The sequence below is a fragment of the Meriones unguiculatus genome, chromosome X (genome assembly GCF_030254825.1).
Source record: "Meriones unguiculatus strain TT.TT164.6M chromosome X, Bangor_MerUng_6.1, whole genome shotgun sequence".
NCBI lineage: Eukaryota > Metazoa > Chordata > Mammalia > Rodentia > Muridae > Meriones > Meriones unguiculatus.
This window is the reverse complement of record NC_083369.1, coordinates 90,777,429-90,791,375: the sequence shown is the minus strand read 5'-3', so window position 1 is coordinate 90,791,375 and position 13,947 is coordinate 90,777,429.

Below are 13,947 nucleotides of genomic sequence, written 5' to 3'. Positions count from 1 at the left end.
CTCTGTCCAACATTTGGCTATGAGTCTCAGCATCTGTTTTGATACCCTACTGGGTAGAGTCTTTCTGAGGCCCTCTGTGGTAGGCTCCTATCCTATTCCCTGTTTTTTCCCTTTTCCTATGCCCCCCCCCCCCTTTGCCTTTCTAAGTGAGGATTGATCATCTTACCCAGGGTCCTCTTTCTTGCTTGCTTCTTGAGGTGTACAGATTTTAGTATGTTTATCCTATGTTATGTATCTAATATCCCCTTATAAGTGACAATATACCATGTGTGTCTTTCTGCTTCTGAGATACCTCACTGAGGATGATCTTTTCTAGTTCCCACCACTTACCTGAAAATTTCATGATTTCCATGCTTTTAATTGCTGAGTAGTAGTCCATTGTGTATATGTACCACAATTTCTGTATCCATTCCTCCATTGATGGACATCTGAGTTGTTTCCACATTCTGGTAATTACAAGTATAGCTGATATGAAAATGGTTGAGCAAATGTCCTTGTTGTATACTTGAGCATATTTTGGATATATGCCAAGGAATGGTATAGCTGGTTCTTGAGCAAGAACTATTCCTAATTATCTAAGAAAGTGCCAGACTGATTTCTAAAGTGGTTGTACAAGTTTACATTCTCACCAGTAATGGAGGAATGGAGGAGGGTTCCTGTTTCCCCACATCCTCTCCAGCTTGCATTGTCACTTGCTTTTTTGATCTTAGTCATTCTAAGTGTAAGGTGTAAGGTGAAATCTCTGGGTCCTTTTGATTTACAACTCCCTTTTGACTAAGAACTTTGAGCATTTCTTTAAGCGTTTCTCTGCCATTTGATATTCCTCTATTGAGAGTTCTCTGTTTAAGTCTGTACCTCATTTTTAATGGATTACTCCATTTGTTGCTTTTTAAATTATTGACTTCTTTATATATTTTGGGTATTAGCCCTTTGTCACATATAGGTTTGGTGAAGATCCTTTCCTAGTCGGTAGGCTGTCATTTAGTTCTGATGACAGTGTCCTTTGCTTTATAGAAGCTTTTCAGTTTCATGAGGTCCCATTTATTGATTGTTGCTCTTAGAGCCTATGCTGTTGGTATTCTGTACAGGAAGTTTTCTTCTGTGCCAATGAATTCAAGGTTCTTCCCCACTTTTTCCACTAACAGACTTAGTGTGTCTGGTCTTATGTTGAAGTCTTTGATCCACTTGGACTTTAGTTTGTGCAGGGTGATAAATATGGATCTATTTACATTTTTCTACATATATACATCCAGATAGTCCAGGACCATCTGTTGAAGATGCTATTTTTCCCATGGTATGGTTTTGGGTTCTTTGTCAAAAATCAAGTATCAGTAGATATGTGGGTTTATTTCTGGGTCTTCTATTTGATTCCATTGATCCAACATTCTATGCCAGTATCATGCAGGTTTTATTACTATTGCTTCTGTAGTACCCCTGGAGATCAGGGATGGAAATACTTCTAGGATATCTGCTGTTGTTCAGGACTGTTTTCAGAATTCTGGATTTTTTGTTTTGTTTTTCTATATGAAATTGAGAATGTTATTTCAAGTTTTGTAAAGAATTGTATTGGTGTTTTGATGGGAGTTGCATTGAATCTGTAGATTACTTTTGGTATTATGGTAATTTTCACTATGTTAATCCTACCAATCCATGAGCATGGGAGATCATTCCATCTTCTGATTTCATCTTCAGTTTCTTTCTTCAGAGACTTTAAGTTTTTTTCAAACAGTTTTTTTTTTTTTTGCTTGCTTGCTTATTGTCACAGCACAGTATTTTATGATATTACTGGCTACAATGATGGGTGCAGTTTCCCTAATTTCTTTCTCAGCCCTTATGTCTTTCGTACAAAGGAGGGCTACTGATATTTTTGAGGTAGTTTTGTATCCAGCCACTTTTATCAGCTGAAGGAGTTCTCTGTTTGTATTTTTGGGGTCATTCTTGTATGCTATCATGTCATCTGCAAATAGTGATACTTTGACTTCTTTCTGATTTTGTTCCCCTTCATCTCATTTAGTTTTCTTAGTGGCTCTAGTTAGAACTTCAAGTACTATGTTGAAGAGATACAGAGACAGTGGGCAGCCTTGCCTTGTCCCTGATTACAGTGGGACTGATTTAAGTTTCTCTCCATTTAGTTTGATATTGGCTATAGACTTGTTGTATATTGTCTTTACATGTTTAGGCATGTGCCTTGTTTTTGTTTTTTGTTTTTGTTTTTTTTTAGTTTTTAGAAATCCTTAAACACTGCGAGTTTTATTATGTATCCCATTGACTCTATTGAAAACGGTGCTGTTAATAGCAGCTGATAAATAATTGTGGCTTTCAGATAAGAAAATTAGGACTGATTATACAATGAAAGCAATGACATAAGCAAAGGGAACTATGACAAAGGATAAGAACATTTCGTATACATACATAATAAGTCAGTACATCTCATAAATTTTCAAAGGATAATAAAGAAAAACACTTTGAATTTTAAATTTCTTTAAAATTAGATATTCAAATCTTTGACTTTTACATATTTTTGCAGGCAATGTTGAAAACATTTAATTCTATATCTATTATGGCATGGTTCCCTTGATGGCCACTATCTACTGGTTCACAGTAAGGCGACAAACAGCTCTTTTCCTTTTCAGCATTAGCAGCATTGTGAATCAGAACCTTTTGGTCTTGTGGAAGAAACAACCCTCTAATCAACCTGAAGTCCTCTTGTGAAAAGCCTTAAAGCTAAAAATTTCAGATATCACAGGCCTTTTGTTACAGTCAGATCCACTGCCAGGAATCAACCCAATGGTTCTTTCTAGTTTTTTTTTTTTTTCCTGAATTGTCACATAAGAAGATGTACTTAATCTGCCCTTTGCCACAAGGATCTTTACCTAAGGGTCCTCACTAGAAATATAGAGGGCCACAGTACATTTGGTGAGTATGAAGAACCAAGGGAAATTTTGTACATGCCTGAATGTGTGTGTGTGTGTGTGTGTGCATGTGTGTGCAGCTCAGTAAACAAATGGGGCAGGGTGAGTTAATTTTATAATGGTAGGCAGTGGCCAGATTTATAAGACTTTCTCTATGGTTCAAGAAGTACAGATTGCATTCTAGGAACAGAGGGAAAGCCATCTGAGTGCTGTAAGCAGACAAAGAAGAAGGGAGGAGCAGCAGAGAGGAAGGCAGAAGTGGAAGAGACAGAGATGTGATTACCATGAGACAATGGAGTACAAGCAAATAGGAAGAGAAGTAAGAGTTCATCAAGAAGTTCCTGAGATACTATGATTGCTTTCATAACAACCATAACCAGAGCCAGGCTATGATAAGGAAGGGGTGTTGTAGAGATAGGACAATTTGGACTCCTTGGTTAACTGGATACTGAAAGGGCAATAGCTAGAGTTCATAATGATTCTTGGGTTTTTTTTTAAATTTTCTCTAGATGTTTCTTTTTTTTTAATTTTTTTTATCAGTTACATTTTATTAACTCTGTATCCCAGCCGTGTCCCGATCCCTCATTCCCTCCCAGTCCCTCCCTCCCTCCCTCCCTCATCTCCACCGTGCCCCTTTCCAAGTCCACTGATAGGGGGGACCTCCTCCCCATTCATCTGATCCTGTTTTATCAGGTATCTTCAGGACTGGCTGCAAAGCCCTCCTCTGTGGCCTAACAGGACTGCTCCTCCCTTCGGGGGTGGGGAGACCAAAGAGCCAGTCATTGAGTTCCTGTTAGAAATAGTCCCTGTTCCCCTCACTTTGGGAAACCAATTGGTTACTGAGCTACCACAGGCTACATCTGAGTGGAGGTTCTAGGTTATATCCATACATGGTCCTTGGTTGAATGTCAGTCTCAGAAAAGACCCTGTGCCCAGATATATTTGGTCCTTGTGGAGCTCCTATCCTTTCCCCATCAGACTAACTCCCCTTCTTTCTTATGATTCCCTGTACTCTGCCAAAGGTTTGGTCATGAGTCTTTGCTTTGAAAACACTGCTAGTTAGAGTCTCTCAGATGCACTCAGTAGACTCCTGTCATACGTTCAATGCACATCCCATCTGTCTTTCTAAACGAGGATTGATCATCTTACCCCATGTCCGCTCAATTGATTATCTTTTTTAGGTGTATAGATTTCATTATGTTTATCATATCTTATAGGTCTATATAAGTGAGTATATCCCATGTTTGTCTTTCTCCTTCTGGGATATTTCACTCAGAATGATCTTTTCTAGATCCCACCATTTGCCTGCAAATTTCATGATTTCCTCCTTTTTGATTACTGAGTAATATTCCATTTTATAAAAATACCACAATTTCTGTACCCATTCCACCGTTGATGGACATCTGGGTTGTTTCCAGGTTCTGGCTATTACAAATAGAGCTGCTATAAACATGGTTGAGCAAGTGTCCTTTTTGTGTACTTAAACAAACTTTGGGTATATACCTAGCAGTGGTATAGCTGGGTCTGGAGGAAGAACTATTCCTATTTGTCTTAGAAAGCACCAGATAGCTTTCCAGAGTGGTTGTACCAGTTTACATTCCCACCAGCAGTGGAGGAGGGTTCCCCTTTCTCCACAACCTCTCCAGCATGTGTTCTCGCTTGAGTTTTTCATCTTGGCCATTCTGATGGGTGTAAGGTGATATCTCAGGGTCGTTTTGATTTGCATTTCCCTGGTGGCTAATGAGGATGAGCATTTCTTTAAGTGTTTTTCTGCCATTCGATATTCCTCTGTCGAGAATTCTCTGTTTAGCTCTGTTCCCCATTTTTTAATTGGATTACTTGGATTGCTGCTTTTCAGCTTCTTTAGTTCTTTGTATATACTGGATATTAGTCCTCTGTCAGATAAAGGGTTAGTGAAGATTCTTTCCCAATCTGTAGGCAGTCGTTTTGTTTTGATGACAGTATCCTTTGCTTTACAGAAACTTTTCAGTTTCATGAGGTCCCATTTATTGATTGTTGCTCTTAGAGCCTGTGCTGTTGGTGTTCTGTTCAGGAAGTTGTCTCCTGTGCCAATGAGTTCTAGGCTGTTCCCCACTTTTTTTTCCAATTGATTTAGGGTATCTGGTTTTATGTTGAGGTCCTTGATCCACTTTGACTTTAGTTTTGTGCAAAGTGATGAATATGGATCTATTTTCATTTTTCTGCATGTAGACATCCAGTTGGTCCAGCACCATTTGCTGAAGATGCTGTCTTTTTTCCATTGAATGGAATTGGCTTCTTTGTCGAATATCGAGTATTCATAGGTGTGTGGATTTATTTCTGGGTCTTCTATGCGGTTCCATTGATCCTCCTTTCTGTTTCTATGCCAATAACATGCAGTTTTTATTACTGTTGCCCTGTAGTACAGCTTGAGATCAGGAATGGAGATACCTCCAGATGATCTGTTGTCGTACAGGATCGTTTTGGAGATTCTGGGTTTTTTGTTTCTCCATATGAAGCTGAGAATCTTTTTTTAAGGTCTGTAAAGAATTGAGTTGGTATTTTGATGGGAATTGCATTGAATCTGTAGATTGCTTTTGGCAGTATGGCCATTTTCACAATGTTAATCCTACCAATCCATGAGCACGGGAGATCTTTCCATCTTCTGATATCTTCTTCGATTTCTTTCTTCAGAGACTTGAAGTTTTTCTCAAACAGGTCTTTCACTTGCTTGGTTAGAGTCACACCAAGGTACTTTATGTTATTAGTGGCTATTGTGAAGGGTGTTGTTTCCCTAATTTCTTTCTCAGCCTTTTTGTCTTTGGTATATAGGAGGGCTTCTGATTTTTTTGAGTTGATTTTGTATCCTGCCACTTTGCTGAAGGTGTTTATCAGCTGAAGGAGTTCTCTGGTTGAATTTTGGGGGTCGCTCATGTATACTATCATATCATCTGCAAATAGTGACACTTTGACCTCTTCCTTTCTGATTTGTATCCCCTTGATCTCCTTTAGTTGTCTTATTGCTCTGGCTAGGACTTCAAGTACTATGTTGAAGAGATATGGAGACAATGGACAGCCTTGTCTTGTCCCTGATTTCAGTGGGATTGATTTAAGTTTCTCTCCATTGAGTTTGATGTTAGCTATAGGCTTGCTATATATTGCCTTTACTATGTTTAGGTATGTGCCTTGTATCCCTGATCTCTCCAAGACTTTAAACATGAATGGGTGTTGGACTTTGTCAAATGCTTTTTCGGCGTCTAAGGAGATGATCATGTGGTTTTTCTCCTTCAGTTTGTTTATGTAGTGGATTACATTGATGGATTTCCATATGTTGAACCACCCTTGCATGCCTGGGATGAAGCCTACTTGGTCATGATGGATGATCTTTGATGTGTTCTTGGATTCGGTTTGCAAGTATTTTATTGAGTATTTTTGCGTCAATGTTCATAAGAGAGATAGGCCTAAAGTTCTCTTTTTTTGTTGGGTCTTTGTGTGGTTTAGGTATCAAGGTGACTGTGGCTTCATAGAATGAGTTTGGTAGTGTTCCTTCTGTTTCTATTTTGTGGAATAGCTTGAGGAGAATTGGAGTTAGCACTTCTTTGAAGGTCTTGTAGAATTCTGCGCTGAAGCCATCTGGTCCAGGGCTTTTTTTGGAGGGGAGACTGTTAATGACTGCTTCGATTTCCTTGGGAGATATAGGGCTATTCAGTCTTTCTACCTGATCTTGACTTAGTTTTGATAGATGGAATCTTTCAAGAAAATTATCCATTTCATTTAGATTCTCAAATTTTGTGGCATATAGGCTTTTGTAGTATGACCTAATAATTGTTTGGATTTCCTCAATGTCTGTGGTTATGTCCCCATTTTCATTTCTGATTTTGCTGATCTGGATAGATTCTCTCTGCTTTTTAGTTAGTTTGGCTAAGGGTTTGTCTATCTTGTTGATTTTCTCAAAGAACCAGCTTTTTGTTTCATTGATTCTTTGGATAGTTTTATTTGTTTCTAGTTGATTGATTTCAGCCCTTAGTTTGATTATTTCCAGCCATCTGCTCCTCTTGGGTGTATCTGCTTCTTTTTTTTCTAGGGTTTTCAGTTGGGCCATTAAGTTGTTTGTATGTGATGTTACGAATTTCTTCTTGCAGGCACTTAGTGCTATAAATTTTCCTCTGAGCACTGCTTTCAATGTGTCCCATAAATTTGGGTATGTTGTGCCTTCCTTTTCATTGAATTCTAGGAAGTCTTTAATTTCTTTCTTTATTTCTTCCTTAACCCAGCTGTCATTGAGTGGTAAGTTGTTCAGTTTCCATGTGCGTGTCAGCTTTTTGTTGTTTCTGTTGTTGTTGAGGTCGAACTTTAGTCCATGGTGGTCAGATAGTATACAAGGGATTATTTCAATCCTTTTGTATCTGTTGAGGCTTGCTTTGTGGCCCACTATATGGTCTATTTTGGAAAAGGTTCCATGCGGTGCTGAAAAGAAGGTGTACTCTTTTGAGTTTGGGTGAAATGATCTGTAGACGTCTATTAGGTCCATTTGATTTAGGGATTCTGTGAGTGTTTTTATTTCCCTATTTGGTGTCTGTCTAGTTGATCTGTCCCTTGGTGAGAGTGGAGTGTTGAAGTCTCCCACTATTAAGGTATTAGGATCAATGTATGATTTAAGCTTTAATAATGTTTCATTTACGAATGTCGGTGCTCTTGTATTTGGGGCATAGATATTCAAGATTGTGATGTCCTCTTGGTGGATTTTTCCTTTGATGAGAATATAGTGGCCCTCCTTATCTTTTTTGATTAACTTGGGTTGAAAGTCTATTTTATTAGATATTAGGATGGCTACTCCAGCTTGTTTTCTGGAACCATTTGCTTGAAAAACAGTTTTCCAGCCCTTTACTCTGAGGTAGTATTTGTCTTTGTTGCATAGGTGTGTTTCTTGGATGCAACAGAATGTTGGATCCTGTTTCCTTAACCATTCTGTTAGCCTGTGTCTTTTTATTGGTGAGTTGAGTCCATTGATATTGATAGATAATAGTGACCAATGCATGTTAGTTCCTTTTGTAATGGAGTCAATGATCTAACCCTGTTTCATTGCTTGTTTTCTTTTCATTTTTGTTGGGACATTATCTGTATGCCCTGTTTTCTTGGGTGAATTTGTTTTCATTGGATTGGAGTTTTCCTTCTAGTATCTTCTGTAGGGATGGTTTGCTGTGTAGATATTGTGTAAATTTAGTTTTGTCATGGAATATTTTGTTTTCTCCATCTATGTTGATTGAAAGCTTTGCAGGGTATAGTAGTCTGGGTTGACATTTGTGATCTCTTAGAGTCTCCATGATACTTGCCCAGGCCCTTCTGGCTTTCATAGTTTTTGATGAGAAGTCTGGTGTGATTCTGATAGGTCTACCTTCATATGTTACTTGGCCTTTTTCTCTTGCTGCTTTTAATATCTTTTCTTTGTTCTGTAGATTTAGTGTTTTGACTATGATGTGACGTGATGTGTTTCTTTTCTGGTCTAGTCTATTTGGAGTTCTGTAGGCCTCTTGTATATTTATGGACATCTCTTTCTTTAAGTTGGGAAAATTTTCTTCTATGATTTTCTTGAAAATATTTTCTGTACCTTGGAGTCTGGAGTCTTCTTTTTCGTGAATTCCTATTATTCTTAGATTTTGTCTTTTCATAGCATCCTTGATTTCTTGGATATTTTGTGATTGGAACTTTTCTGATTTTACTTTTTCTTTGAGAGAAGTATCCATTTCTGCAAGTGTGTCTTCAGCTCCAGAGATTCTCTCTTCCATCTCTTGTATTCTGTTGGTGATGCTTACTTTTGTGGTTCCTGATCTTTTCTCCAAGTTCTCCAGCTCAAGGGTTTTCTCATTTTGTGTTTTCTTTATTGATTCTAATTCTGTTTTCATGCCTTGCACCATTTCTTTCATGTGTTTGAATTTGGATTCCTGTCTCTCTACGATGGCCTCTATTTCTTTTTTCATTTCCTTCTTATATGCCACTAATTTTTCCTCTACTTGTGTATCTATTTGTTTGGCTATGTTTGCCTGTGTTTCTTTAAGGATATTGTCTATTTCTTCTTTCTTTGCCTCCAATTGACTGGCCATCTCTTTGAAAGACTTGTTCATTTCCTCCTTATGAGCCTCAAATAATTGGGCAAGCATGGCTTTAAAATCATTTTCCTGTGCTTCTGCTGAATTGGTGTATCCATCGATTTTGGGGTTTGCTGGTGAAGTCATGATGTCCTGATTTATGTTGGAAGTGTTCTTTCGCCTACCTCTGGCCATTGGCTTATCTGAAACCTTCCCTGTTTGTTTTTGGATTCTGCAGATCAGACTGGTGCTGTCTCTCTCTGGTGTCTGGAGAGTTCTTCAGGAAGCTGAACACTCTCAGCGTGTGCTGAGGACTAGCTGTACCTGTGGGAGGAAAGTACGCAGGCGCAAACGGGGCAAATGCAAGCGTGTGTGTGCGCGCGCGTGTGTGTCTGTGTGTGTAAGTGTGCGTGGATGAGTTTCTCGAGGGACAGAGTGATGGCTAATGTTGAACCCTTGAGTGTGTGGGAGGGGCTCTGCACTGTATATGTCGCAGGTGCTAATGATGATCGCAGCGCAATTTCTGGCATTAACTGTCTTAGCTCTTCAATCAGGCCCACAGGGCAGGAACTTCAATGTCCCTAGTGCCCCTCTGTTTCCCAAAGCGGGTATGTGGGTGGGAGGGGGGTTTCGATGCCTGGCTTCTGATTTAGAAGGACCCAGGATCTGGGGAACTGCAGATTCTCAAGGGTGCACTCACTTACAGGCAGGTCTCTTGGCAGAGATCTTGGTATCCGGGGCTCTCTGCTCTCTGGTTCGGCCCTGCTTCTTTGATGTGTTCCGCCAGTTCTGTGCTGCTGTCACTGCCAGGTTCTAAGGTCTTGCTGCAGTTGGAGATTTCAGGGTGGTCACTTCAGCAGGGATGGGGTAACCAGGCTCTCTGTTCTCTGGTTTGGCCCTGGTTAGTCTTAAACTGGAGGGCTGTGGTGCCCCGCCAGTTCATTGCTGCTCCGTTGCCATGTCCCGCTGTAACTGGAGACTGGGTTGCTAATCCCAATGCTTTCTGGGAAGTCCTGGGATCTCTTCGTTGTGCTCTCCAAGCTTGGGAGGCCCAGCGCCTGGTGTGTCCAGGTTGTATGACGTTTCTGCCTGATTTTGGTGAGTATATAGCGTATTCTCTGTCACTGTGGGATTGGGCGGGCCGTACCATCAGTGATGGCGATCCTGCAGAGCTGGTATGGTGTCTAGCAGATTCGCGCTCTTGGAGGATGGTGCAGCCACTGTGTGAATCTGGGACTCCGGGGCACGTACTGCTGGCTTTTGTCTGCCGCTAAAGTGCTTGGGGCTCCGTCTCAGCGGCTGTATACCCCAGGCAGTTAGGTCTGCGCCGAGAAAGATGAGTCAGCTGTGCCGCTGTGCCGAGGAGGAAGGAGGTCTGGGGGAAGGGAGTGCCGCAAGAACAAAGGATCGTTTCTCTCCTTCCCCAAGCAAGTCTCCAGGTAACCGGAGGCCAAAGTTTTCACCTCCTGCGATGTTCTCTGGTGTTCAGAAAGCCTCGCTGTGGTTTTCCTGGGTTGGGGGTCCTTCCATTCTCCAACTCAGAAGATCAGGTATCCCACCGCTCAGAAACTGTTTGTGCTTGTCGCCATCTTGGCTCCGCCCTTGGCATGTGCCTTGTATCCCTGGTCTCTCCAAGACTTTTTCTTTAAATTTTCTTTTTTTTTTTTAATTTTATTTTTCTTTTTAGTTACATTTTGTTAACTCTGTGTCCCAGCTGTATCCCGCTTCTTCATTCCCTCCCCAACCCCACACTCCCTCCCAGGTCTCCTCCCTGCCCCTTTCCAAGTCCACTGATAGGGGAGGACCTCCTCCTCTTTCATTTGACCCTGTTTTATCAGGTATCTTCAGGGCTGGCTGCAAAGTCCTCCTCTGTGGCCTAACAGGACTGCTCCTCCCCTGGGGGGGAGGGGGAGAGTCAAAGAGCCTGCCCTTGAGATCCCGTTAGAAATAGTCCTTGTTCCCCTTACTTTGGAAAACTACTTGGTTACTGAGCTACCACGGGCCACATCCAAGCAGAAGTTCTAGGCTATATCCATAGATGGTAAATTTTCTTATTTTAATTAAATTCAAGCATTTGTGTGTGACTTCAATGTAAAAAAATACACATTTGTTTATCTCTTGATGCATTTCAGGTTTCATGCTGCTTAATTTTTTAAAAAATTATTAATTTTATGTGTATATTTGCAGTCCTGGTTCCAAATTCCATAAACTATTTCATTAGATATTCAAGTGAAAAGAATAACTCGAGTATGCTGCACTTATCCTGGGAGATGAGGTGTAATTCTGCACAGTGGTACCAACTGAAACATGCTGGATTCTAGGAAACTAGTGCTTCATTTATTGACTTTTGAATTAAATCTTCATGTCAAAGAAGCCTCAACAGTAGGCCCTTCATGAGGATTCCTTCCCTCTTTGGCTCTAGCTGCTTCCTGTGGAGCCACAAATCCCTGTGGATAGGAGGTTTCATTTCCTAGATGCCAGGCTCTAACTTGAGTTCTGGAGTCTGTTCATAGGGTCCTTTAATTCTTGTTGTACCTCAAAGGATGAATTAAGTACTGAAACTGTAACTTCTTTAAAATATTACAGCCTTCCTGTTTCAATAAATAAACTATGCCTGGTCATGTCAGAAAATATTAATTAGCAGATAATAATTGTAATCACTAATACTATTGTCAAGAGCTGCCAGGGACAAGGTGCTATTCCGAGCTTTAAGATTCATCCTTATGGTAATTGTATTATTATTATTTACTACTACTGTTATTTATAGATGAGGGATACGAAACCCAAGCAATGTAACTTGACAAAATTTATAGTACCACAGAAAACCTAGAAGACTAAATTTTCTTTCTTACATACTTACATTAACCTTAGGCCTTGACAATAAATATATTAATTGAAAAATGTATGATACTCACATTTTCAGTACATTCACAAATTTATCTCCTGATCTCTGTGTTAGAAGATTAACTTAGCTATCTACTCATATTATAAATCATCTTGTGTCTCTACAAACCATCATAAGGTAGTTATTAATTTCTTTCAGATGCTGTATATATCCTTAGTGCAAACATTTATTGATGCCTTGGAGTGACCTTTTTGTTATAGCTATAACGACAGCCATCAAATAAAAGTGTATGCAATCTCCAAGACTTTAAACATGGATGGTGTTGAATATTTTCAAATGCTTTTTTTGGCATCTATGGAGATGAACATGTGGTTTTTCTCCTTCAGTTTGTTTATATGGTGGATTACACTGATGGATTTCCATATATTGAACCAACCCTGCATGCCTGGGATGAAGCCTACCTGGTCATGGTGGATGATTTTTTTTAATGTGTTCTTAGATGTGCTTTGCAAGTATTTTATTGAGAATTTTTTGCATCAATGTTTATAACAGAGATAGGACTGAAGTTCTCTTTTTTTGTTGGGTTTCTGTGTGGTTTAGGTATCACGGTGACTGTACCTTCTTAAAATGAATTTGGTAACGTTCCTTCTGTTTCTGTTTTGTGGAATAATTTGAAGATAAATGGAGTTAGATCTTCTTTGAAGTTCTGCTAGAATTCTGTCCTGAAACAATGTTGCCCTGGGCTGTACTTGGAAAGGAGACTTGGTGACTGCTTCTATTTCCTTGGGGGATATAGGACTATTTAATCTATTTACCTGATCTTGATTAACTTTGATAAATGGAATCTTTCAAGAAAATTGTCAAATTCTTTATCAAATTTTGTGGCATATAGCCTTTCATAGTAAGATATAATGATTGTTTGAATTTCCTCAGTGTCTGTCCTTGTTTCCCCCTTTTCACTTCTGATTTTGATAGTTTATCTTTTAGTTACTTTGCCCAAGGGTTTGTCTATCTTGTGGATTTTCTCAAAGAACCTGTTCTTGGTTTAATTGATTTTTGATTTGTTTTCTTTGTTTCTGATTCATTGATTTCAGCCTTGGGTTTGATTATTTCCAATCATCTACTCCTCTTGGGTAAGTCTGCTTCTTTTTGTTTCTAGGGCTTATAGGTGTGCCATTAAGTTGCTTAAATGAGATGTCTCAATTTTTCTGTAGGCCCTTAGTCCTATGAACTTTCTTCTTAGTACTGCATTCATTGTATCCCATAATTTGGGGTAAGTTGTGCCTTCATTTTCATTGAATTTTAGAAAGTCTCTAATTTCATTTTTCATTTCTTCCCTGACGAAGCTGTCATTGAGTAGAGAGTTGTTTAGTTTCCATGTGTATATAGGCTTTTTGTTATTTCTCTTGTTGTTGAATTGTAGTTTTAGGCCATGCTGGTCTTAGAGGATACAAGGGATTATTTTGATCATCTTGTATCTGTTGAGGCTTGCTTTGTACCCAACTAGATGTTCAATTTCTGAGAAAGTTTCTTGAGGTGCTGAAAAGAAGGTATATTATTTTTTGTTTGGGTGAAAAGTTCTGTAGAAATCTATTAAGTACATTTGCTTTAGGACCTATGTAAGTGCCATTATTACCCTATGTGGCTTCTGTCTAGATGATCTCCTCCATATCTTGAATTTCATTGGTGATGCATACCTCTGTGGTTTCTGATCTCTTCTCTAGATTTTCCATCTCCAGGAGTTTTTCATTATATGCTTTCTTTATTGATTCTAATTCTGTTTCAATGTTTTGCACCATTTCCTTCATCTGTTTGTATTTGGATGTCTGTCTGTCCATGATGTCTTCTATTTTTTTTTTTTTGGTCTGTTTCCTCTCTATGTGCTTCTCTATGCATCTTTATCTGTCTTTATATTTGCTTTGCTGTATTTGCCTGTAATTCTTTGAGAGCTTTGTTTCTTCTTTATGTGCCTCTAATAACTGGATACACATAGATTTCAGATCATTTTCTTGTCTTTCCAATGAATTAAAATATTCATTGATTTTTGGGGTTGCTGGTGAAGCCATGTTCTGATTTTTGTTGGACATATTCTTACAGCAGCCCCTAGCCATCTGAAGGTCCTTAG